The sequence below is a fragment of the Stenella coeruleoalba genome (assembly GCF_951394435.1).
Source record: "Stenella coeruleoalba genome assembly, contig: scaffold_203, whole genome shotgun sequence".
NCBI lineage: Eukaryota > Metazoa > Chordata > Mammalia > Artiodactyla > Delphinidae > Stenella > Stenella coeruleoalba.
This window is the reverse complement of record NW_027646114.1, coordinates 145,485-171,749: the sequence shown is the minus strand read 5'-3', so window position 1 is coordinate 171,749 and position 26,265 is coordinate 145,485. Positions and strand designations below refer to the sequence as shown.

The following is a 26,265-nucleotide window of genomic DNA, read 5'->3' as shown; positions in this document are numbered from 1 at the left end:
TTGGTTGGCCAAAAAGGGCGTATGCATTTTTTCCTGAATATATTCAGGAAAAAACGCATACGCCCTTTTTGGGCAAGTGCATCATTGTGGACGTTCTGCCTCTTTTCCTATGCTTTCCACGCAATTCCAGTCTACCTCCTGAAATAGGTTTCCTGCAATTCTGCCCCGCTTTCAAGTCCTCTTGGCAGCCTTACTTCAGTCTATTTTTGGATGATAGCTGTCATTTATAACTCTGCAGGTTTGTGAATTACAGTGCCCCTGAGCTCCTTTCTTCAACTCGCTTTCTTGTGAGCTGGCCGCAACACCGCAGGATGGCTTCAGGCCCTAATCTGGTTCCGGCACGGCACGCTGAGCCTTTGGTTAATTCCTCTTCCTGGTGGAAATGAGAGTTAAATTTGCCCGACCAGACACCTCCAGCTAGTCTGTCATTGGTTCTCGATATTCCTGTTCATCTTCCGCAGAAATTGCAACCTGGGCCAAACAGGAGGTTAAAGGGACTGACTCTCAAAGACGGGAGAGTGTTAGTAAAGCGTCTGGAATGTTGCACCCGAGTACCAGGGTACGAAAACTGAGACATATTTGAACACGTCTCCCGATCACATGGTTGATCATACTCTAGGTTCCACATGCATGTTTTAGCTGAAGGAAGAATACCTTAAACCTGGAGAGTTGAGACCCGTGTAATGGGTACCATGCAATATGACTTCAAAGGGTCTTCATTTGCTCACCGAACCTCTCCAATCCTATCACTGCTGCGTTTATGCCCCTGTACACACGCTTGATTCTCTTTTGGAGACATAGCAATCCATAGGTTTTAAGATACTTACTAGTCAGGTACATTCTTAGGCATTTAATATGGGGTGTTGAGTCCATTTCGTTGAGCAAGGAGTAGCTCTTGTCTATTCCATATTTGGCTTAAGGAACTTTATCTGTGCTCATTTCAATCTCTGGTTTTATGCAGCACCCCAACTCACCTTTCCCCTTAAGCAAGCATAAGTTGGTTTTCTAAATTTGAGACCCTGTTCTGTTTTGGAATGCAGTTCCTGTGTAGCCAAGTTTACATTCCGTGTATTAGTGATATCTTATGATGTTTCTTTTTCTGTGTGACTTATTTCAGTTAGAATCATCGTACCTGAATCCACTCATTATGCTGCTACGGGCCTGATGACATAGATTTCATTGCTGAGTGATACTGCATTGTACGTAAGTACCACAAGTTCTTTATCCATTTTTCACTTTCTGTGATATTGCACTTGTACGGTAAACGAGGTTCTTGTAAACGGAGGCATCCCAAATTTTGGGGTGGCTGTGTCTTTTTGATTTTAATTTCCCTAAGCTATAGGACCATAAGTGGAAGTGCCCTAGGTTCTGTTGCTTTGTTTTTTAGATGTTTCAGGAAACACCATACACTTCTCCCGAGTGGTTGTTGGCAATTTACATCCCGCCCATCAGCATAACAGGGATCCCAGTTCTCCATGGCCTGTCCTGCCTTTCTGGATTTTACACTTTTTTCAGATGACCCTTTTGACCGGGGGGAAGTGAGACTTCATTGTAGTGCAGATTTCCTTTGCAAGCTTGCTTGGTTGGCCAAAAAGGGCGTATGCGTTTTTTCCTAAATATATTCAGGAAAAAACGCATACGCCCTTTTTGGCCAAGTGCATCATTGTGGACGTTCTGCCTCTGTTCCTATGCTTTCAGTGCAATTCCAGTCTACCTCCTGAAATCGGTTTCCTGCAATTCTGCCCCACTTTCAAGTCCTCTTGGCAGCCTTACTTCAGTCTATTTTTGGACGATAGCTGTCATTTATAACTCTGCAGGTTTGTGAATTACAGTGCCCCTGAGCTCCTTTCTTCAACTCGCTTTCTTGTGACCTGGCCGCAACACCGCAGGATGGCTTCAGGCCCTAATCTGGTTCCGGCACGGCACGCTGAGCCTTTGGTTATTTCCTCTTCCTGGTGGGAAATGAGAGTTAAATTTGCCCGTCCAGACACCTCCAGCTAGTCTCTCATTGGTTCTCGCTATTCCTGTTCATCTTCCGCAGAAATTGCAAACTGGGCCAAACAGGAGGTTAAAGGCGCTGACTCTCCAAGTGGGGAGAGTGTTAGTAAAGCATCTGGAATGTTGCACCCGAGTACCAGGGGAGGAAAACTGAGACATATTTGAACACGTCTCCCGTTCACATGGTTGATCATACTTGGATTCCACATGCATGTTTTAGCTGAAGGAAGAATACCTTAAACCTGGAGAGTTAAGACCCGTGGAATGGGTACCATGCAATATGACTTCAAAGGGTCTTAATTTGCTCACCAAACCTCTCCAATCCTATCACTGCTGCGTTTATGCCCCTGTACACATGCTTGATTCTCTTTTGGAGACATAGCAATCCATAGGTTTTAAGATACTTACTAGTCAGGTACATTCTTAGGCCTTTAATATGGGGTGTTGAGACCATTTCGTTGAGCAAGGAGTAGCTCTTGTCTATTCCATATTTGGCTTAAGGAACTTTATCTGTGCTCATTTCAATCTCTGCTTTTATGCAGCACCCCAACTCACCTTTACCCTTAAGCAAGCATCAGTTGGTTTTCTAAATTTGAGACCCTGTTCAGTTCTGTAATTCAGTTCCTGTGTAGCCAAGTTTACATTCCGTGTATTACTGATATCTTATGATGTTTCTTTTTCTGTGTGACTTAGTTCAGTTAGAATCATCATACCTGAATCCACTCATTGTGCTGCTAAGGGCCTGATGACACAGATTTCATTGCTGAGTGATATTGCTTTGTAAGTAAATACCACAAATTCTTTATCCATTTTTCACTTTCTGCGATGTTGAACTTGTACTGTAAACGAGGTTCTTGTAAACAGAGCCGTCCCAAACTTTGGGGTGGCTGTGTCTTTTTGATTTTAATTTCCCTAAGCTATAGAACCATAAGTGGAAGTGCCCTAGGCTCTGTTGCTTTGTTTTTTAGATGTTTCAGGAAACACCATACACTTCTCCCAAGTGTCTGTTGGCAATTTACATCCCGCCCATCAGCATAACAAGGCTCCCAGTTCTCCATGGCCTGTCCTGCCTTTCTGGATTTTACACTTTTTTCAGATGGCCCTTTTGACCGGGGGGAAGTGAGACTTCATTGTAGTGCAGATTTCCTTTGCAAGCTTGCTTGGTTGGCCAAAAAGGGCGTATGCGTTTTTTCCTGAATATATTCAGGAAAAAACGCATACGCCCTTTTTGGCCAAGTGCATCATTGTGGACGTTCTGCCTCTTTTCCTATGCTTTCAATGCAATTCCAGTCTACCTCCTGAAATCGGTTTCCTGCAATTCTGCCCCGCTTTCAAGTCCTCTTGGCAGCCTTACTTCAGTCTATTTTTGGACGATAGCTGTCATTTATAACTCTGCAGGTTTGTGAATTACAGTGCCCCTGAGCTCCTTTCTTCAACTCGTTTTCTTGTGACCTGGCCGCAACACCGCAGGATGGCTTCAGGCCCTAATCTGGTTCCGGCCCGGCATGCTGAGCCTTTGGTTAATTCCTCTTCCTGGTGGGAAATGAGAGTTGAATTTGCCCGTCCAGACACCTCCAGCTAGCCTCTCATTGGTTCTCGCTATTCCTGTTCATCTTCCGCAGAAATTGCAAACTGGGCCAAACAGGAGGTTAAAGGGACTGACTCTCCAAGTCGGGAGAGTGTTAGTAAAGCGTCTGGAATGTTGCACCCGAGTACCAGGGGAGGAAAACTGAGACATATTTGAACACGTCTCCCGTTCACATGGTTGATCATACTCTGGGTTCCACATGCATGTTTTAGCTGAAGGAAGAATACCTTAAACCTGGAGAGTTGAGACCCGTGTAATGGGTACCATGCAATATGACTTCAAAGGGTCTTCATTTGCTCACCGAACCTCTCCAATCCTATCACTGCTGCGTTTATGCCCCTGTACACATGCTTGATTCTCTTTTGGAGACATAGCAATCCATAGGTTTTAAGATACTTACTAGTCAGGGACATTCTTAGGCGTTTAATATGGGGTTTTGAGTCCATTTCGTTGAGCAAGGAGTAGCTCTTGTCTATTCCATATTTGGCTTAAGGAACTTTATCTGTGCTCATTTCAATCTCTGGTTTTATGCAGCACCCCAACTCACCTTTCCCCTTAAGCAAGCATAAGTTGGTTTTCTAAATTTGAGACCCTGTTCTGTTTTGGAATGCAGTTCCTGTGTAGCCAAGTTTACATTCCGTGTATTAGTGATATCTTATGATGTTTCTTTTTCTGTGTGACTTATTTCAGTTAGAATCATCATACCTGAATCCACTCATTGTGCTGCTAAGGGCCTGATGACACAGATTTCATTGCTGAGTGATATTGCTTTGTAAGTAAATACCACAACTTCTTTATCCATTTTTCACTTTCTGCGATGTTGAACTTGTACGGTAAACGAGGTTCTTGTAAACAGAGCCGTTCCAAACTTTGGGGTGGCTGTGTCTTTTTCATTTTAATTTCCCTAAGCTATAGGACCATAAGTGGAAGTGCCCTAGGTTCTGTTGCGTTGTTTTTTAGATGTTTCAGGAAACACCATACACTTCTCCCAAGTGGTTCTTGGCAATTTACATCCCGCCCATCAGCATAACAAGGCTCCCAGTTCTCCATGGCCTGTCCTGCCTTTCTGGATTTTACACTTTTTTCAGATGGCCCTTTTGACCGGGGGGAAGTGAGACTTCATTGTAGTGCAGATTTCCTTTGCAAGCTTGCTTGGTTGGCCAAAAAGGGCGTATGCGTTTTTTCCTGAATATATTCAGGAAAAAACGCATACGCCCTTTTTGGCCAAGTGCATCATTGTGGACGTTCTGCCTCTTTTCCTATGCTTTCAATGCAATTCCAGTCTACCTCCTGAAATCGGTTTCCTGCAATTCTGCCCCGCTTTCAAGTCCTCTTGGCAGCCTTACTTCAGTCTATTTTTGGACGATAGCTGTCATTTATAACTCTGCAGGTTTGTGAATTACAGTGCCCCTGAGCTCCTTTCTTCAACTCCCTTTCTTGTGACCTGGCCGCAACACCGCAGGATGGCTTCAGGCCATAATCTGGTTCCGGCCCGGCACGCTGAGCCTTTGGTTAATTCCTCTTCCTGGTGGGAAATGAGAGTTAAATTTGCCCGTCCAGACACCTCCAGCTAGCCTCTCATTGGTTCTCACTATTCCTGTTCATCTTCCGCAGAAATTGCAAACTGGGCCAAACAGGAGGTTAAAGGGACTGACTCTCCAAGTCGGGAGAGTGTTAGTAAAGCGTCTGGAATGTTGCACCCGAGTACCAGGGGAGGAAAACTGAGACATATTTGAACACGTCTCCCGATCACATGGTTGATCATACTCTGGGTTCCACATGCATGTTTTAGCTGAAGGAAGAATACCTTAAACCTGGAGAGTTGAGACCCGTGGAATGGGTACCATGCAATATGACTTCAAAGGGTCTTCATTTGCTCACCGAACCTCTCCAATCCTATCACTGCTGCGTTTATGCCCCTGAACACATGCTTGATTCTCTTTTCGAGACATAGCAATCCATAGGTTTTAAGATACTTACTAGTCAGGTACATTCTTAGGCGTTTAATATGGGGTTTTGAGTCCATTTCGTTGAGCAAGGAGTAGCTCTTGTCTATTCCATATTTGGCTTAAGGAACTTTATCTGTGCTCATTTCAATCTCTGGTTTTATGCAGCACCCCAACTCACCTTTCCCCTTAAGCAAGCATAAGTTGGTTTTCTAAATTTGAGACCCTGTTCTGTTTTGGAATGCAGTTCTTGTGTAGCCAAGTTTACATTCCGTGTATTACTGATATCTTATGATGTTTCTTTTTCTGTGTGACTTATTTCAGTTAGAATCATCATACCTGAATCCACTCATTATGCTGCTACGGGCCTGATGACATAGATTTCATTGCTGAGTGATACTGCATTGTACGTAAGTACCACAAGTTCTTTATCCATTTTTCACTTTCTGCGATGTTGAACTTGTACTGTAAACGAGGTTCTTGTAAACAGAGCCGTTCCAAACTTTGGGGTGGCTGTGTCTTTTTGATTTTAATTTCCCTAAGCTATAGGACCATAAGTGGAAGTGCCCTAGGCTCTGTTGCTTTGTTTTATAGATGTTTCAGGAAACACCATACACTTCTCCCGAGTGGTTGTTGGCAATTTACATCCCGCCCATCAGCATAACAAGGCTCCCAGTTCTCCATGGCCTGTCCTGCCTTTCTGGATTTTACACTTTTTTCAGATGGCCCTTTTGACCGGGGGGAAGTGAGACTTCATTGTAGTGCAGATTTCCTTTGCAAGCTTGCTTGGTTGGCCGAACAGGGCGTATGCGTTTTTTCCTGAATATATTCAGGAAAAAACGCATACGCCCTTTTTGGCCAAGTGCATCATTGTGGACGTTCTGCCTCCTTTCCTATGCTTTCAATGCAATTCCAGTCTACCTCCTGAAATTGGTTTCCTGCAATTCTGCCCCGCTTTCAAGTCCTCTTGGCAGCCTTACTTCAGTCTATTTTTGGACGATAGCTGTCATTTATAACTCTGCAGGTTTGTGAATTACAGTGCCCCTGAGCTCGTTTCTTCAACTCGCTTTCTTGTGAGCTGGCCGCAACACCGCTGGATGGCTTCAGGCCCTAATCTGGTTCCGGCACGACACGCTGAGCCTTTGGTTATTTCCTCTTCCTGGTGGGAAATGAGAGTTAAATTTGCCCGTCCAGACACCTTCAGCTAGTCTCATTGGTTCTCGCTATTCCTGTTCATCTTCCGCAGAAATTGCAAACTGGTCCAAACAGGAGTTTAAAGCGCTGACTCTCCAAGTGGGGAGAGTGTTAGTAAAGCGTCTGGAATGTTGCACCCGAGTACCAGGGGAGGAAAACTGAGACATATTTGAACACGTCTCCCGTTCACATGGTTGATCATACTTGGGTTCCACATGCATGTTTTAGCTGAAGGAAGAATACCTTAAACCTGGGTATTTGAAACCCGTGGAATGGGTACCATGCAATATGACTTCAAAGGGTCTTCATTTGCTCACCGAACCTCTCCAATCCTATCACTGCTGCGTTTATGCCCCTGTACACACGCTTGATTCTCTTTTGGAGACATAGCAATCCATAGGTTTTAAGATACTTACTAGTCAGGTACATTCTTAGGCGTTTAATATGGGGTTTTGAGTCCATTTCGTTGAGCAAGGAGTAGCTCTTGTCTATTCCATATTTGGCTTAAGGAACTTTATCTGTGCTCATTTCAATCTCTGGTTTTATGCAGCACCCCAACTCACCTTTCCCCTTAAGCAAGCATAAGTTGCTTTTCTAAATTTGAGAACCTGTTCTGTTCTGTAATTCAGTTCCTGTGTAGCCAAGTTTACATTCCGTGTATTACTGATATCTTATGATGTTTCTTTTTCTGTGTGACTTATTTCAGTTAGAATCATCATACCTGAATCCACTCATTCTGCTGCTAAGGGCCTGATGACACAGATTTCATTGCTGAGTGATATTGCTTTGTAAGTAAATACCACAACTTCTTTATCCATTTTTCACTTTCTGTGATGTTGAACTTGTACTGTAAACGAGGTTCTTGTAAACAGAGCCGTTCGAAACTTTGGGGTGGCTGTGTCTTTTTGATTTTAAATTCCCTAAGCTATAGGACCATAAGTGGAAGTGCCCTAGGCTCTGTTGCTTTGTTTTTTAGATGTTTCAGGAAACACCATACACTTCTCCGGAGTGTTTGTTGGCAATTTACATCCCGCCCATCAGCATAACAAGGCTCCCAGTTCTCCATGGCCTGTCCTGCCTTTCTGGGTTTTATTCTTTTTCAGATGGCCCTTTTGACCGGGGGGAAGTGAGACTTCATTGTAGTGCAGATTTCCTTTGCAAGCTTGCTTGGTTGGCCAAAAAGGGCGTATGCGTTTTTTCCTGAATATATTCAGGAAAAAACGCATACGCCCTTTTTGGCCAAGTGCATCATTGTGGACGTTCTGCCTCTTTTCCTATGCTTTCAATGCAATTCCAGTCTACCTCCTGAAATCGGTTTCCCGCAATTCTGCCCCGCTTTCAAGTCCTCTTGGCAGCCTTACTTCAGTCTATTTTTGGACGATAGCTGTCATTTATAACTCTGCAGGTTTGTGAATTACAGTGCCCCTGAGCTGCTTTCTTCAACTCGCTTTCTTTTGAGCTGGCCGCAACACCGCAGGATGGCTTCACGCCCTAATCTGGTTACGGCATGGCACGCTGAGCCTTTGGTTATTTCCTCTTCCTGGTGGGAAATGAGAGTTAAATTTGCCCGTCCAGACACCTCCAGCTAGTCTCTCATTGGTTCTCGCTATTCCTGTTCATCTTCCGCAGAAATTGCAAACTGGGCCAAACAGGAGGTTAAAGGCGCTGACTTTCCAAGTGGGGAGAGTGTTAGTAAAGCGTCTGGAATGTTGCACCCGAGTACCAGGGTACGAAAACTGAGACATATTTGAACACGTCTCCCGTTCACATGGTTGATAATACTTGGGTTCCACATGCATGTTTTAGCTGAAGGAAGAATACCTAAAACCTGGGTAGGTGAAACCCGTGGAATGGGTACCATGCAATATGACTTCAAAGGGTCTTCATTTGCTCACCGAACCTCTCCAATCCTATCACTGCTGCGTTTATGCCCCTGTACACATGCTTGATTCTCTTTCGGAGACATAGCAATCCATAGGTTTTAAGATACTTACTAGTCAGGTACATTCTTAGGCGTTTAATATGCGGTGTTGAGTCCATTTCATTGAGCAAGGAGTAGCTCTTGTCTATTCCATATTTGACTTAAGGAAATTTATCTGTGCTCATTTCAATCTCTGGTTTTATGCAGCACCCCAACTCACCTTTCCCCTTAAGCAAGCATAAGTTGGTTTTCTAAATTTGAGACCCTGTTCTGTTCTGTAATTCAGTTCCTGTGTAGCCAAGTTTACATTCCGTGTATTACTGATATCTTATGATGTTTCTTTTTCTGTGTGACTTATTTCAGTTAGAATCATCATACCTGAATCCACTCATTGTGCTGCTAAGGGCCTGATGACACAGATTTCATTGCTGAGTGATATTGCTTTGTAAGTAAATACCACAACTTCTTTATCCATTTTTCACTTTCTGCGATGTTGAACTTGTACTGTAAACGAGCTTCTTGTAAACAGAGCCATTCCAAACTTTGGGGTGGCTGTGTCTTTTTGATTTTAAATTCCCTAAGCTATAGGACCATAAGTGGAAGTGCCCTAGGCTCTGTTGCTTTGTTTTTTAGATGTTTCAGGAAACACCATACACTTCTCCCGAGTGGTTGTTGGCAATTTACATCCCGCGCATCAGCATAACAAGGCTCCCAGTTCTCCATGGCCTGTCCTGCCTTTCTGGATTTTACACTTTTTTCAGATGGCCCTTTTGACCGGGGGGAAGTGAGACTTCATTGTAGTGCAGATTTCCTTTGTAAGCTTGCTTGGTTGGCCAAAAAGGGCGTATGCGTTTTTTCCTGAATATATTCAGGAAAAAACGCATACGCCCTTTTTGGCCAAGTGCATCATTGTGGACGTTCTGCCTCTTTTCCTATGCTTTCAATGCAATTCCAGTCTACCTCCTGAAATCGGTTTCCTGCAATTCTGCCCCGCTTTCAAGTCCTCTTGGCAGCCTTACTTCAGTCTATTTTTGGACGATAGCTGTCATTTATAACTCTGCAGGTTTGTGAATTACAGTGCCCCTGAGCTCCTTTCTTCAACTCGCTTTCTTGTGACCTGGCCGCAACACCGCAGGATGTCTTCAGGCCCTAATCTGGTTCCGGCACGGCACGCTGAGCCTTTGGTTAATTCCTTTTCCTGGTGAGAAATGAGAGTTAAATTTGCCCGTTCAGACACCTCCAGCTATTCTCTCATTGGTTCTCGTTATTCCTGTTCATCTTCCGCAGAAATTGCAAACTGGGCCAAACAGGAGGTTAAAGGGACTGACTCTCCAAGTCGGGAGAGTGTTAGTAAAGCGTCTGGAATGTTGCACCCGAGTACCAGGGTACGAAAACTGAGACATATTTGAACACGTCTCCCGATCACATGGTTGATCATACTCTAGGTTCCACATGCATGTTTTAGCTGAAGGAAGAATACCTTAAACCTGGGTAGGTGAAACCCGTGGAATGGGTACCATGCAATATGACTTCAAAGGGTCTTCATTTTCTCACCGAACCTCTCCAATCCTATCACTGCTGCGTTTATGCCCCTATACACATGCTTGATTCTCTTTCGGAGACATAGCAATCCATAGGTTTTAAGATACTTACTAGTCAGGTACATTCTTAGGCGTTTAATATGCGGTGTTGAGTCCATTTCGTTGAGCAAGGAGTAGCTCTTGTCTATTCCATATTTGGCCTAAGGAACTTTATCTGTGCTCATTTCAATCTCTGGTTTTATGCAGCACCCCAACTCACCTTTCCCCTTAAGCAAGCATAAGTTGGTTTTCTAAATTTGAGACCCTGTTCTGTTCTGTAATTCAGTTCCTGTGTAGCCAAGTTTACATTCCGTGTATTACTGATATCTTATGATGTTTCTTTTTCTGTGTGACTTATTTCAGTTAGAATCATCATACCTGAATCCACTCATTGTGCTGCTAAGGGTCTGATGACACAGATTTCATTGCTGAGTGATATTGCTTTGTAAGTAAATACCACAACTTCTTTATCCATTTTTCACTTTCTGCGATGTTGAACTTGTACGGTAAACGAGGTTCTTGTAAACAGAGCCGTTCCAAACTTTGGGGTGGCTGTGTTTTTGATTTTAATTTCCCTAAGCTATAGGACCATAAGTGGAAGTGCCCTAGGTTCTGTTGCTTTGTTTTTTAGATGTTTCAGGAAACACCATACACTTCTCCCGAGTGGTTGTTGGCAATTTACATCCCGCCCATCAGCATAACAAGGCTCCCAGTTCTCCATGGCCTGTCCTGCCTTTCTGGATTTTACACTTTTTTCAGATGGCCCTTTTGACCGGGGGGAAGTGAGACTTCATTGTAGTGCAGATTTCCTTTGCAAGCTTGCTTGGTTGGCCAAAAAGGGCGTATGCGTTTTTTCCTGAATATATTCAGGAAAAAACGCATACGCCCTTTTTGGCCAAGTGCATCATTGTGGACGTTCTGCCTCTTTTCCTATGCTTTCAATGCAATTCCAGTCTACCTCCTGAAATCGGTTTCCTGCAATTCTGCCCCGCTTTCAAGTCCTCTTGGCAGCCTTACTTCAGTCTATTTTTGGACGATAGCTGTCATTTATAACTCTGCAGGTTTGTGAATTACAGTGCCCCTGAGCTCCTTTCTTCAACTCGCTTTCTTGTGAGCTGGCCGCAACACCGCAGTATAGCTTCAGGCCCTAATCTGGTTCCTGCACGGCACGCTGAGCCTCTGGTTATTTCCTCTTCCTGGTGGGAAATGAGAGTTAAATTTGCCCGTCCAGACACCTCCAGCTAGTCTCTCATTGGTTCTCGCTATTCCTGTTCATCTTCCGCAGAAATAGCAAACTGGGCCACACAGGAGGTTAAAGGCGCTGACTCTCCAAGTGGGGAGAGTGTTAGTAAAGCGTCTGGAATGTTGCACCCGAGTACCAGGGGAGGAAAACTGAGACATATTTGAACACGTCTCCCGATCTCATGGTTGATCATACTCTGGGTTCCACATGCATGTTTTAGCTGAAGGAAGAATACCTAAAACCTGGGTAGTTGAAACCCGTGGAATGGGTACCATGCAATATGACTTCAAAGGGTCTTCATTTGCTCACCGAACCTCTCCAATCCTATCACTGCTGCGTTTATGCCCCTGTACACATGCTTGATTCTCTTTCGGAGACATAGCAATCCATAGGTTTTAAGATACTTACTAGTCAGGTACATTCTTAGGCGTTTAATATGCGGTGTTGAGTCCATTTTGTTGAGCAAGGAGTAGCTCTTGTCTATTCCATATTTGGCTTAAGGAACTTTATCTGTGCTCATTTCAATCTCTGGTTTTATGCAGCACCCCAACTCACCTTTCCCCTTAAGCAAGCATAAGTTGGTTTTCTAAATTTGAGACCCTGTTCTGTTCTGTAATTCAGTTCCTTTGTAGCCAAGTTTACATTCCGTGTATTACTGATATCTTATGATGTTTCTTTTTCTGTGTGACTTATTTCAGTTAGAATCATCGTACCTGAATCCACTCATTATGCTGCTACGGGCCTGATGACATAGGTTTCATTGCTGAGTGATACTGCATTGTACGTAAGTACCACAAGTTCTTTATCCATTTTTCACTTTCTGTGATATTGAACTTGTACTGTAAACGAGGTTCTTGTAAACAGAGGCGTCCCAAACTTTGGGGTGGGTGTGTCTTTTTGATTTTAATTTCCCTAATCTATAGGACCATAAGTGGAAGTGCCCTAGGCTCTGTTGCTTTGTTTTTTAGATGTTTCAGGAAACACCATACACTTCTCCCGAGTGTCTGTTGGCAATTTACATCCCGCCCATCAGCATAACAAGGCTCCCAGTTCTCCATGGCCTGTCCTGCCTTTCTGGATTTTACACTTTTTTCAGATGGCCCTTTTGACCGGGGGGAAGTGAGACTTCATTGTAGTGCAGATTTCCTTTGCAAGTTTGCTTGGTTGGCCAAAAAGGCCGTATGCGTTTTTTCCTGAATATATTCAGGAAAAAACGCATACGCCCTTTTTGGCCAAGTGCATCATTGTGGACGTTCTGCCTCTTTTCCTATGCTTTCAATGCAATTCCAATCTACCTCCTGAAATCGGTTTCCTGCAATTCTGCCCCGCTTTCAAGTCCTCTTGGCAGCCTTACTTCAGTCTATTTTTGGACGATAGCTGTCATTTATAACTCTGCAGGTTTGTGAATTACAGTGCCCCTGAGCTCCTTTCTTCAACTCGCTTTCTTGTGACCTGACCGCAACACCGCAGGATGTCTTCAGGCCCTAATCTGTTTCCGGCACGGCACGCTGAGCCTTTGGTTAATTCCTCTTCCTAGTGGGAAATGAGAGTTAAATTTGCCCGTTCAGACACCTCCAGCTAGTCTCTCATTGGTTCTCGCTATTCCTGTTCATCTTCCGCAGAAATTGCAAACTGGGCCAAACAGGAGGTTAAAGGGACTGACTCTCCAAGTCGGGAGAGTGTTAGTAAAGCGTCTGGAATGTTGCACCCGAGTACCAGGGTACGAAAACTGAGACATATTTGAACACGTCTCCCGATCACATGGTTGATCATACTCTAGGTTCCACATGCATGTTTTAGCTGAAGGAAGAATACCTTAAACCTGGGTAGGTGAAACCCGTGGAATGGGTACCATGCAATATGACTTCAAAGGGTCTTCATTTTCTCACCGAACCTCTCCAATCCTATCACTGCTGCGTTTATGCCCCTATACACATGCTTGATTCTCTTTCGGAGACATAGCAATCCATAGGTTTTAAGATACTTACTAGTCAGGTACATTCTTAGGCGTTTAATATGCGGTGTTGAGTCCATTTCGTTGAGCAAGGAGTAGCTCTTGTCTATTCCATATTTGGCCTAAGGAACTTTATCTGTGCTCATTTCAATCTCTGGTTTTATGCAGCACCCCAACTCACCTTTCCCCTTAAGCAAGCATAAGTTGGTTTTCTAAATTTGAGACCCTGTTCTGTTCTGTAATTCAGTTCCTGTGTAGCCAAGTTTACATTCCGTGTATTACTGATATCTTATGATGTTTCTTTTTCTGTGTGACTTATTTCAGTTAGAATCATCATACCTGAATCCACTCATTGTGCTGCTAAGGGTCTGATGACACAGATTTCATTGCTGAGTGATATTGCTTTGTAAGTAAATACCACAACTTCTTTATCCATTTTTCACTTTCTGCGATGTTGAACTTGTACGGTAAACGAGGTTCTTGTAAACAGAGCCGTTCCAAACTTTGGGGTGGCTGTGTTTTTGATTTTAATTTCCCTAAGCTATAGGACCATAAGTGGAAGTGCCCTAGGTTCTGTTGCTTTGTTTTTTAGATGTTTCAGGAAACACCATACACTTCTCCCGAGTGGTTGTTGGCAATTTACATCCCGCCCATCAGCATAACAAGGCTCCCAGTTCTCCATGGCCTGTCCTGCCTTTCTGGATTTTACACTTTTTTCAGATGGCCCTTTTGACCGGGGGGAAGTGAGACTTCATTGTAGTGCAGATTTCCTTTGCAAGCTTGCTTGGTTGGCCAAAAAGGGCGTATGCGTTTTTTCCTGAATATATTCAGGAAAAAACGCATACGCCCTTTTTGGCCAAGTGCATCATTGTGGACGTTCTGCCTCTTTTCCTATGCTTTCAATGCAATTCCAGTCTACCTCCTGAAATCGGTTTCCTGCAATTCTGCCCCGCTTTCAAGTCCTCTTGGCAGCCTTACTTCAGTCTATTTTTGGACGATAGCTGTCATTTATAACTCTGCAGGTTTGTGAATTACAGTGCCCCTGAGCTCCTTTCTTCAACTCGCTTTCTTGTGAGCTGGCCGCAACACCGCAGTATAGCTTCAGGCCCTAATCTGGTTCCTGCACGGCACGCTGAGCCTCTGGTTATTTCCTCTTCCTGGTGGGAAATGAGAGTTAAATTTGCCCGTCCAGACACCTCCAGCTAGTCTCTCATTGGTTCTCGCTATTCCTGTTCATCTTCCGCAGAAATAGCAAACTGGGCCACACAGGAGGTTAAAGGCGCTGACTCTCCAAGTGGGGAGAGTGTTAGTAAAGCGTCTGGAATGTTGCACCCGAGTACCAGGGGAGGAAAACTGAGACATATTTGAACACGTCTCCCGATCTCATGGTTGATCATACTCTGGGTTCCACATGCATGTTTTAGCTGAAGGAAGAATACCTAAAACCTGGGTAGTTGAAACCCGTGGAATGGGTACCATGCAATATGACTTCAAAGGGTCTTCATTTGCTCACCGAACCTCTCCAATCCTATCACTGCTGCGTTTATGCCCCTGTACACATGCTTGATTCTCTTTCGGAGACATAGCAATCCATAGGTTTTAAGATACTTACTAGTCAGGTACATTCTTAGGCGTTTAATATGCGGTGTTGAGTCCATTTTGTTGAGCAAGGAGTAGCTCTTGTCTATTCCATATTTGGCTTAAGGAACTTTATCTGTGCTCATTTCAATCTCTGGTTTTATGCAGCACCCCAACTCACCTTTCCCCTTAAGCAAGCATAAGTTGGTTTTCTAAATTTGAGACCCTGTTCTGTTCTGTAATTCAGTTCCTTTGTAGCCAAGTTTACATTCCGTGTATTACTGATATCTTATGATGTTTCTTTTTCTGTGTGACTTATTTCAGTTAGAATCATCGTACCTGAATCCACTCATTATGCTGCTACGGGCCTGATGACATAGGTTTCATTGCTGAGTGATACTGCATTGTACGTAAGTACCACAAGTTCTTTATCCATTTTTCACTTTCTGTGATATTGAACTTGTACTGTAAACGAGGTTCTTGTAAACAGAGGCGTCCCAAACTTTGGGGTGGGTGTGTCTTTTTGATTTTAATTTCCCTAATCTATAGGACCATAAGTGGAAGTGCCCTAGGCTCTGTTGCTTTGTTTTTTAGATGTTTCAGGAAACACCATACACTTCTCCCGAGTGTCTGTTGGCAATTTACATCCCGCCCATCAGCATAACAAGGCTCCCAGTTCTCCATGGCCTGTCCTGCCTTTCTGGATTTTACACTTTTTTCAGATGGCCCTTTTGACCGGGGGGAAGTGAGACTTCATTGTAGTGCAGATTTCCTTTGCAAGTTTGCTTGGTTGGCCAAAAAGGCCGTATGCGTTTTTTCCTGAATATATTCAGGAAAAAACGCATACGCCCTTTTTGGCCAAGTGCATCATTGTGGACGTTCTGCCTCTTTTCCTATGCTTTCAATGCAATTCCAATCTACCTCCTGAAATCGGTTTCCTGCAATTCTGCCCCGCTTTCAAGTCCTCTTGGCAGCCTTACTTCAGTCTATTTTTGGACGATAGCTGTCATTTATAACTCTGCAGGTTTGTGAATTACAGTGCCCCTGAGCTCCTTTCTTCAACTCGCTTTCTTGTGACCTGACCGCAACACCGCAGGATGTCTTCAGGCCCTAATCTGTTTCCGGCACGGCACGCTGAGCCTTTGGTTAATTCCTCTTCCTAGTGGGAAATGAGAGTTAAATTTGCCCGTTCAGACACCTCCAGCTAGTCTCTCATTGGTTCTCGCTATTCCTGTTCATCTTCCGCAGAAATTGCAAACTGGGCCAAACAGGAGGTTAAAGGGACTGACTCTCCAAGTCGGGAGAGTGTTAGTAAAGCGTCTGGAATGTTGCACCCGAGTACCAGTGTAGGAAAACTGAGACATATTTGAACACGTCTCCCGTTCACATGGTTGATCATACTCTGGGTTCCACATGCATGTTTTAGCTGAAGGAAGAATACCTTAAACCTGGAGAGTTGAGACCCGTGGAATGGGTACCATGCAATATGACTTCAAAGGGTCTTCATTTTCTCACCGAACCTCTCCAATCCTATCACAGCTGCGTTTATGCCCCTGTACACATGCTTGATTCTCTTTCGGAGACATAGCAATCCATAGGTTTTAAGATACTTACTAGTCAGGTACATTCTTAGGCGTTTAATATGCGGTGTTGAGTCCAATTCGTTGAGCAAGGAGTAGCTCTTGTCTATTCCATATTTGGCTTAAGGAACTTTATCTGTGCTCATTTCAATCTCTGGTTTTATGCAGCACCCCAACTCACCTTTCCCCTTAAGCAAGCATAAGTTGGTTTTCTAAATTTGAGACCCTGTTCTGTTCTGTAATTCAGTTCCTGTGTAGCCAAGTTTACATTCCGTGTATTACTGATATCTTATGATGTTTCTTTTTCTGTGTGACTTATTTCAGTTAGAATCATCATACCTGAATCCACTCATTGTGCTGCTAAGGGCCTGATGACACAGATTTCATTGCTGAGTGATATTGCTTTGTAAGTAAATACCACAACTTTTTTATCCATTTTTCACTTTCTGCGATGTTGAACTTGTACTGTAAACGAGGTTCTTGTAAACAGAGCCGTTCGAAACTTTGGGGTGGCTGTGTCTTTTTGATTTTAAATTCCCTAAGCTATAGGACCATAAGTGGAAGTGCCCTAGGCTCTCTTGCATTGTTTTTTAGATGTTTCAGGAAACACCATACACTTCTCCTGAGTGTTTGTTGGCAATTTACATCTCGCCCTTCAGCATAACAAGGCTGCCAGTTCTCCATGGCCTGTCCTGCCTTTCTGGATTTTACACTTTTTTCAGATGGCCCTTTTGACCGGGGGGAAGTGAGACTTCATTGTAGTGCAGATTTCCTTTGCAAGCTTGCTTGGTTGGCCAAAAAGGGCGTATGCGTTTTTTCCTGAATATATTCAGGAAAAAACGCATACGCCCTTTTTGGCCAAGTGCATCATTGTGGACGTTCTGCCTCTTTTCCTATGCTTTCAATGCAATTCCAGTCTACCTCCTGAAATCGGTTTCCTGCAATTCTGCCCCGCTTTCAAGTCCTCTTGGCAGCCTTACTTCAGTCTATTTATGGACGATAGCTGTCATTTATAACTCTGAAGGTTTGTGAATTACAGTGCCCCTGAGCTCCTTTCTTCAACTCGCTTTCTTGTGACCTGGCCGCAACACCGCAGGATGGCTTCAGGCCCTAATCTGGTTCCGGCCCGGCATGCTGAGCCTTTGGTTAATTCCTCTTCCTGGTGGGAAATGAGAGTTAAATTTGCCCGTCCAGACACCTCCAGCTAGCCTCTCATTGGTTCTCGCTATTCCCGTTCATCTTCCGCAGAAATTGCAAACTGGGCCAAACAGGAGGTTAAAGGCGCGGACTCTCCAGGTGGGGAGAGTGTTAGTAAAGCGTCTGGAATGTTGCACCCGAGTACCAGGGGAGGAAAACTGAGACATATTTGAACACGTCTCCCGATCACATGGTTGATCATACTCTGGGTTCCACATGCATGTTTTAGCTGAAGGAAGAATACCTAAAACCTGGGTAGTTGAAACCCGTGGAATGGGTACCATGCAATATGACTTCAAAGGGTCTTCATTTGCTCACCAAACCTCTCCAATCCTATCACTGCTGCGTTTATGCCCCTGTACACATGCTTGATTCTCTTTCGGAGACATAGCAATCTATAGGTTTTAAGATACTTACTAGTCAGGTACATTCTTAGGCGTTTAATATGCGGTGTTGAGTCCATTTCATTGAGCAAGGAGTAGCTCTTGTCTATTCCATATTTGGCTTAAGGAACTTTATCTGTGCTCATTTCAATCTCTGGTTTTATGCAGCACCCCAACTCACCTTTCCCCTTAAGCAAGCATAAGTTGGTTTTCTAAATTTGAGACCCTGTTCTGTTCTGTAATTCAGTTCCTGTGTAGCCAACTTTACATTCCGTGTATTACTGATATCTTATGATGTTTCTTTTTCTGTGTGACTTATTTCAGTTAGAATCATCGTACCTGAATCCACTCATTATGCTGCTACGGGCCTGATGACATAGGTTTCATTGCTGAGTGATACTGCATTGTACGTAAGTACCACAAGTTCTTTATCCATTTTTCACTTTCTGTGATATTGAACTTGTATGGTAAACGAGGTTCTTGTAAACAGAGGCGTCCCAAACTTTGGGGTGGCTGTGTCTTTTTGATTTTAATTTCCCTAAGCTATAGGACCATAAGTGGAAGTGCCCTAGGCTCTGTTGCTTTGTTTTTTAGATGTTTCAGGAAACACCATACACTTCTCCCAAGTGTCTGTTGGCAATTTACATCCCGCCCATCAGCATAACAAGGCTCCCAGTTCTCCATGGCCTGTCCTGCCTTTCTGGATTTTATACTTTTTTCAGATGGGCCTTTTGACCGGGGGGAAGTGAGACTTCATTGTAGTGCAGATTTCCTTTGCAAGTTTGCTTGGTTGGCCAAAAAGGGCGTATGCGTTTTTTCCTGAATATATTCAGGAAAAAAGGCATACGCCCTTTTTGGCCAAGTGCATCATTGTGGACGTTCTGCCTCTTTTCCTATGCTTTCAATGCAATTCCAGTCTACCTCCTGAAATCGGTTTCCTGCAATTCTGCCCCGCTTTCAAGTCCTCTTGGCAGCCTTACTTAAGTATATTTTTGGACGATAGCTGTCATTTATAACTCTGCAGGTTTGTGAATTACAGTGCCCCTGAGCTCCTTTCTTCAACTCGCTTTCTTGTGACCTGGCCGCAACACCGCAGGATGGCTTCAGGCCCTAATCTGGTTCCGGCCCGGCATGCTGAGCCTTTGGTTAATTCCTCTTCCTGGTGGGAAATGAGAGTTAAATTTGCCCGTCCAGACACCTCCAGCTAGCCTCTCATTGGTTCTCGCTATTCCCGTTCATCTTCCGCAGAAATTGCAAACTGGGCCAAACAGGAGGTTAAAGGCGCGGACTCTCCAGGTGGGGAGAGTGTTAGTAAAGCGTCTGGAATGTTGCACCCGAGTACCAGGGGAGGAAAACTGAGACATATTTGAACACGTCTCCCGATCACATGGTTGATCATACTCTGGGTTCCACATGCATGTTTTAGCTGAAGGAAGAATACCTAAAACCTGGGTAGTTGAAACCCGTGGAATGGGTACCATGCAATATGACTTCAAAGGGTCTTCATTTGCTCACCAAACCTCTCCAATCCTATCACTGCTGCGTTTATGCCCCTGTACACATGCTTGATTCTCTTTCGGAGACATAGCAATCTATAGGTTTTAAGATACTTACTAGTCAGGTACATTCTTAGGCGTTTAATATGCGGTGTTGAGTCCATTTCATTGAGCAAGGAGTAGCTCTTGTCTATTCCATATTTGGCTTAAGGAACTTTATCTGTGCTCATTTCAATCTCTGGTTTTATGCAGCACCCCAACTCACCTTTCCCCTTAAGCAAGCATAAGTTGGTTTTCTAAATTTGAGACCCTGTTCTGTTCTGTAATTCAGTTCCTGTGTAGCCAACTTTACATTCCGTGTATTACTGATATCTTATGATGTTTCTTTTTCTGTGTGACTTATTTCAGTTAGAATCATCGTACCTGAATCCACTCATTATGCTGCTACGGGCCTGATGACATAGGTTTCATTGCTGAGTGATACTGCATTGTACATAAGTACCACAAGTTCTTTATCCATTTTTCACTTTCTGTGATATTGAACTTGTATGGTAAACGAGGTTCTTGTAAACAGAGGCGTCCCAAACTTTGGGGTGGCTGTGTCTTTTTGATTTTAATTTCCCTAAGCTATAGGACCATAAGTGGAAGTGCCCTAGGCTCTGTTGCTTTGTTTTTTAGATGTTTCAGGAAACACCATACACTTCTCCCAAGTGTCTGTTGGCAATTTACATCCCGCCCATCAGCATAACAAGGCTCCCAGTTCTCCATGGCCTGTCCTGCCTTTCTGGATTTTATACTTTTTTCAGATGGGCCTTTTGACCGGGGGGAAGTGAGACTTCATTGTAGTGCAGATTTCCTTTGCAAGTTTGCTTGGTTGGCCAAAAAGGGCGTATGCGTTTTTTCCTGAATATATTCAGGAAAAAAGGCATACGCCCTTTTTGGCCAAGTGCATCATTGTGGACGTTCTGCCTCTTTTCCTATGCTTTCAATGCAATTCCAGTCTACCTCCTGAAATCGGTTTCCTGCAATTCTGCCCCGCTTTCAAGTCCTCTTGGCAGCCTTACTTAAGTATATTTTTGGACGATAGCTGTCATTTATAACTCTGCAGGTTTGTGAATTACAGTGCCCCTGAGCTCCTTTCTTCAACTCGCTTTCTTGTGACCTGGCCGCAACACCGCTGGATGGCTTCAGGCCCTAATCTGGTTCTGGCACGGCACGCTGAGCCTTTGGTTAATTCCTCTTCCTGGTGGGAAATGAGAGTTAAATTTGCCCATCCAGACACCTCCAGCTAGTCTCTCATTGGTTCTCGCTATTCCTGTTCATCTTCCACAGAAATTGCAAACTGGGCCAAACAGGAGGTTAAAGGGACTGACTCTCCAAGTCGGGAGAGTGTTAGTAAAGCGTCTGGAATGTTGCACCCGAGTACCAGGGTACGAAAACTGAGACATATTTGAACACGTCTCCCGATCACATGGTTTATCATACTCTGGGTTCCACATGCATGTTTTAGCTGAGGGAAGAATACCTAAAACCTGGGTAGTTGAAAACCATGGAATGGGTACAATGCAATATGACTTCAAAGGGTCTTCATTTGCTCACCGAACATCTCCAATCCTATCACTGCTGCGTTTATGCCCCTGTACACATGCTTGATTCTCTTTCGGAGACATAGCAATCCATAGGTTTTAAGATACTTACTAGTCAGGTACATTCTTAGGCGTTTAATATGCGGTGTTGAGTCCATTTCGTTGAGCAAGGAGTAGCTCTTGTCTATTCCATATTTGGCTTAAGGAACTTTATCTGTGCTCATTTCAATCTCTGGTTTTATGCAGCACCCCAACTCACCTTTCCCCTTAAGCAAGCATAAGTTGTTTTTCTAAATTTGAGACCCTGTTCTGTTCTGTAATTCAGTTCCTGTGTAGCCAAGTTTACATTCCGTATATTACTGATATCTTATGATGTTTCTTTTTCTGTGTGACTTATTTCAGTTAGAATCATCATACCTGAATCCACTCATTGTGCTGCTAAGGGCCTGATGACACAGATTTCATTGCTGAGTGATATTGCTTTGTAAGTAAATACCACAACTTCTTTATCCATTTTTCACTTTCTGCGATGTTGAACTTGTACTGTAAACGAGGTTCTTGTAAACAGAGCCGTTCCAAACTTTGGGGTGGCTGTGTCTTTTTGATTTTAATTTCCCTAAGCTATAGGACCATAAGTGGAAGTGCCCTAGGCTCTGATGCTTTGTTTTTTAGATGTTTCAGGAAACACCATACACTTCTCCTGAGTGTCTGTTGGCAATTTACATCCCACCCATCAGCATAACAAGGCTCCCAGTTCTCCATGGCCTGTCCTGCCTTTCTGGAGTTTACACTTTTTTCAGACGGCCCTTTTGACCTGGGAGAAGTGAGACTTCATTGTAGTGCAGATTTCCTTTGCAAGTTTGCTTGGTTGGCCAAAAAGGGCGTATGCGTTTTTTCCTGAATATATTCAGGAAAAAACGCATACGCCCTTTTTGGCCAAGTGCATCATTGTGGACGTTCTGCCTCTTTTCCTATGCTTTCAATGCAATTCCAGTCTACCTCCTGAAATCGCTTTCCTGCAATTCTGCACCGCTTTCAAGTCCTCTTGGCAGCCTTACTTCAGTCTATTTTTGGATGATAGCTGTCATTTATAACTCTGCAGGTTTGTGAATTACAGTGTCCCTGAGCTCCTTTCTTCAACTCGCTTTCTTTTGAGCTGGCCGCAACACTGCAGGATGGCTTCAGGCCCTAATCTGGTTCTGGCACGGCACACTGAGCCTTTGGTTATTTCCTCTTCCTGTTGGGAAATGAGAGTTAAATTTGCCCGTCCAGACACCTCCAGCTAGCCTCTCATTGGTTCTCGCTATTCCTGTTCATCTTCCGCAGAAATTGCAAACTGTGCGAAACAGGAGGTTAAAGGCGCTGACTCTCCAAGTGGGGAAAGTGTTAGTAAAGCGTCTGGAATGTTGCACCCGAGTTCCAGGGGAGGACAACTGAGACATATTTGAACACGTCTCCCATTGACATGGTTGATCATACTTGGGTTCCACATGCATGTTTTAGCTGAAGGAAGAATACCTAAAACCTGGGTAGTTGAAACCCGTGGAATGGGTACCATGCAATATGACTTCAAAGGGTCTTCATTTGCTCACCGCACCTCTCCAATCCTATCACTGCTGCGTTTATGCCCCTGTACACATGCTTGATTCTCTTTCGGAGACATAGCAATCCATAGGTTTTAAGATACTTACTATTCAGGTACATTCCTAGGCGTTTAATATGGGGTGTTGAGTCCATTTCGTTGAGCAAGGAGTAGCTCTTGCCTATTCCATATTTGGCTTAAGGAACTTTATCTGTGCTCATTTCAATCTCTGGTTTTATGCAGCACCCCAACTCACCTTTCCCCTTAAGCAAGCATAAATTGGTTTTCTAAATTTGAGACCCTGTTCTGTTCTGTAATTCAGTTCCTGTGTAGCCAAGTTTACATTCCGTGTATTACTGATATCTTATGATGTTTCTGTTTCTGTTGGACTTATTTCAGTTAGAATCATCATACCTGAATCCACTCATTGTGCTGCTAAGGGCCTGATGACACAGATTTCATTGCTGAGTGATATTGCTTTGTAAGTAAATACCACAACTTCTTTATCCATTTTTCAATTTCTGCGATGTTGAACTTGTACTGTAAACGAGGTTCTTGTAAACAGAGGCGTCCCAAACATTGGGGTGGCTGTGTCTTTTTGATTTTAATTTCCCTAAGCTATAAGACCATAAGTGGCAGTGCCCTAGGCTCTGTTGCTTTGTTTTTTAGATGTTTCAGGAAACACCATACACTTCTCCCGATTGGTTGTTGGCAATTTACATCTCGCCCATCAGCATAACAAGGCTCCCAGTTCTCCATGGCCTGTCCTGCCTTTCTGGATTTTACACTTTTTTCAGATGGCCCTTTTGACAGCGGGGAAGTGAGACTTCATTGTAGTGCAGATTTCCTTTGCAAGCTTGCTTGGTTGGCCAAAAAGGGCGTATGCGTTTTTTCCTGAATATATTCAGGAAAAAACGCATACGCCCTTTTTGGCCAAGTGCATCATTGTGGACGTTCTGCCTCTTTTCCTATGCTTTCAATGCAATTCCAGTCTACCTCCTGAAATCGGTTTCCTGCAATTCTGCCCCGCTTTCAAGTCCTCTTGGCAGCCTTACTTCAGTCTATTTTTGGACGATAGCTGTCATTTATAACTCTGCAGGTTTGTGAATTACAGTGCCCCTGAGCTCTTTCTTCAACTCGCTTTCTTGTGAGCAGGCCGCAACACCGCAGGATGGCTTCAGGCCCTAATCTGGTTCCGGCACGGCACGCTGAGCCTTTGGTTATTTCCTCTTCCTGGTGGGAAATGAGAGTTAAATTTGCCCGTCCAGACACCTCCAGCTGGCCTCTCATTGGTTCTCGCTATTCCTGTTCATCTTCCGCAGAAATTGCAAACTGGGCCAAACAGGAGGTTAAAGGCGCTGACTTTCCAAGTGGGGAGAGTGTTAGTAAAGCGTCTGGAATGTTGCACCCGAGTACCAGGGGAGGAAAACTGAGACATATTTGAACACGTCTCCCATTCACATGGTTGATCATACTTGGGTTCCACATGCATGTTTTAGCTGAAGGAAGAATACCTAAAACCAGGGTAGTTGAAACCCGTGGAATGGGTACCATGCAATATGACTTCAAAGGGTCTTCATTTGCTCACCGAACCTCTCCTATCCTATCACTGCTGCGTTTATGCCCCTGTACACATGCTTGATTCTCTTTCGGAGACATAGCAATCCATAGGTTTTAAGATACTTACTAGTCAGGTACATTCTTAGGCGTTTAATATGCGGTGTTGAGTCCATTTCGTTGAGCAAGGAGTAGCTCTTGTCTATTCCATATTTGGCTTAAGGAACTTTATCTGTGCTCATTTCAATCTCTGGTTTTATGCAGCACCCCAACTCACCTTTCCCCTTAAGCAAGCATAAGTTGGTTTTCTAAATTTGAGACCTTGTTCTGTTCTGTAATTCAGTTCCTGTGTAGCCAAGTTTACATTCCGTGTATTACTGATATCTTATGATGTTTCTTTTTCTGTGTGACTTATTTCAGTTAGAATCATCATACCTGAATCCACTCATTGTGCTGCTAAGGGCCTGATGACACAGATTTCATTGCTGAGTGATATTGCTTTGTAAGTAAATACCACAACTTCTTTATCCATTTTTCACTTTCTGCGATGTTGAACTTGTACTGTAAATGAGGTTCTTGTAAACAGAGCCGTTCCAAACTTTGGGGTGGCTGTGTCTTTTTGATTTTAATTTCCCTAAGCTATAGGACCATAAGTGGAAGTGCCCTAGGTTCTGTTGCTTTGTTTTTTAGATGTTTCAGGAAACACCATACACTTCTCCCGAGTGGTTGTTGGCAATTTACATCCCGCCCATCAGCATAACAAGGCTCCCAGTTCTCCATGGCCTGTCCTGCCTTTCTGGATTTTACACTTTTTTCAGATGGCCCTTTTGACAGCGGGGAAGTGAGACTTCATTGTAGTGCAGATTTCCTTTGCAAGCTTGCTTGGTTGGCCAAAAAGGGCGTATGCGTTTTTTCCTGAATATATTCAGGAAAAAACGCATACACCCATTTTGGCCAAGTGCATCATTGTGGACGTTCTGCCTCTTTTCCTATGCTTTCAATGCAATTCCAGTCTACCTCCTGAAATCGCTTTCCTGCAATTCTGCACCGCTTTCAAGTCCTCTTGGCAGCCTTACTTCAGTCTATTTTTGGATGATAGCTCTCATTTATAACTCTGCAGGTTTGTGAATTACAGTGTCCCTGAGCTCCTTTCTTCAACTCGCTTTCTTTTGAGCTGGCCGCAACACTGCAGTATGGCTTCAGGCCCTAATCTGGTTCCGGCACGGCACACTGAGCCTTTGGTTATTTCCTCTTCCTGGTGGGAAATGAGAGTTAAATTTGCCCGTCCAGACACCTCCAGCTAGCCTCTCATTGGTTCTCGCTATTCCTGTTCATCTTCCGCAGAAATTGCAAACTGTGCGAAACAGGAGGTTAAAGGCGCTGACTCTCCAAGTGGGGAAAGTGTTAGTAAAGCGTCTGGAATGTTGCACCCGAGTTCCAGGGGAGGACAACTGAGACATATTTGAACACGTCTCCCATTGACATGGTTGATCATACTTGGGTTCCACATGCATGTTTTAGCTGAAGGAAGAATACCTAAAACCTGGGTAGTTGAAACCCGTGGAATGGGTACCATGCAATATGACTTCAAAGGGTCTTCATTTGCTCACCGCACCTCTCCAATCCTATCACTGCTGCGTTTATGCCCCTGTACACATGCTTGATTCTCTTTCGGAGACATAGCAATCCATAGGTTTTAAGATACTTACTATTCAGGTACATTCCTAGGTGTTTAATATGGGGTGTTGAGTCCATTTCGTTGAGCAAGGAGTAGCTCTTGCCTATTCCATATTTGGCTTAAGGAACTTTATCTGTGCTCATTTCAATCTCTGGTTTTATGCAGCACCCCAACTCACCTTTCCCCTTAAGCAAGCATAAATTG

General features: G+C 43.9%; 1 long non-coding RNA gene across 1 annotated transcript in view; it reads left to right on the top strand.

The window, feature by feature from the left end:
• The first annotated feature begins 7,432 nt into the window (after window positions 1–7,432).
• LOC307181325 overlaps window positions 7,433–26,265 on the top strand; it is a 112,209-nt gene continuing 93,376 nt past the window's right edge. The window contains exon 1 of the long non-coding RNA XR_013826450.1: window positions 7,433–7,514. This is a non-coding gene — a long non-coding RNA (uncharacterized lncRNA). The remainder of the gene's footprint in view (window positions 7,515–26,265) is intronic.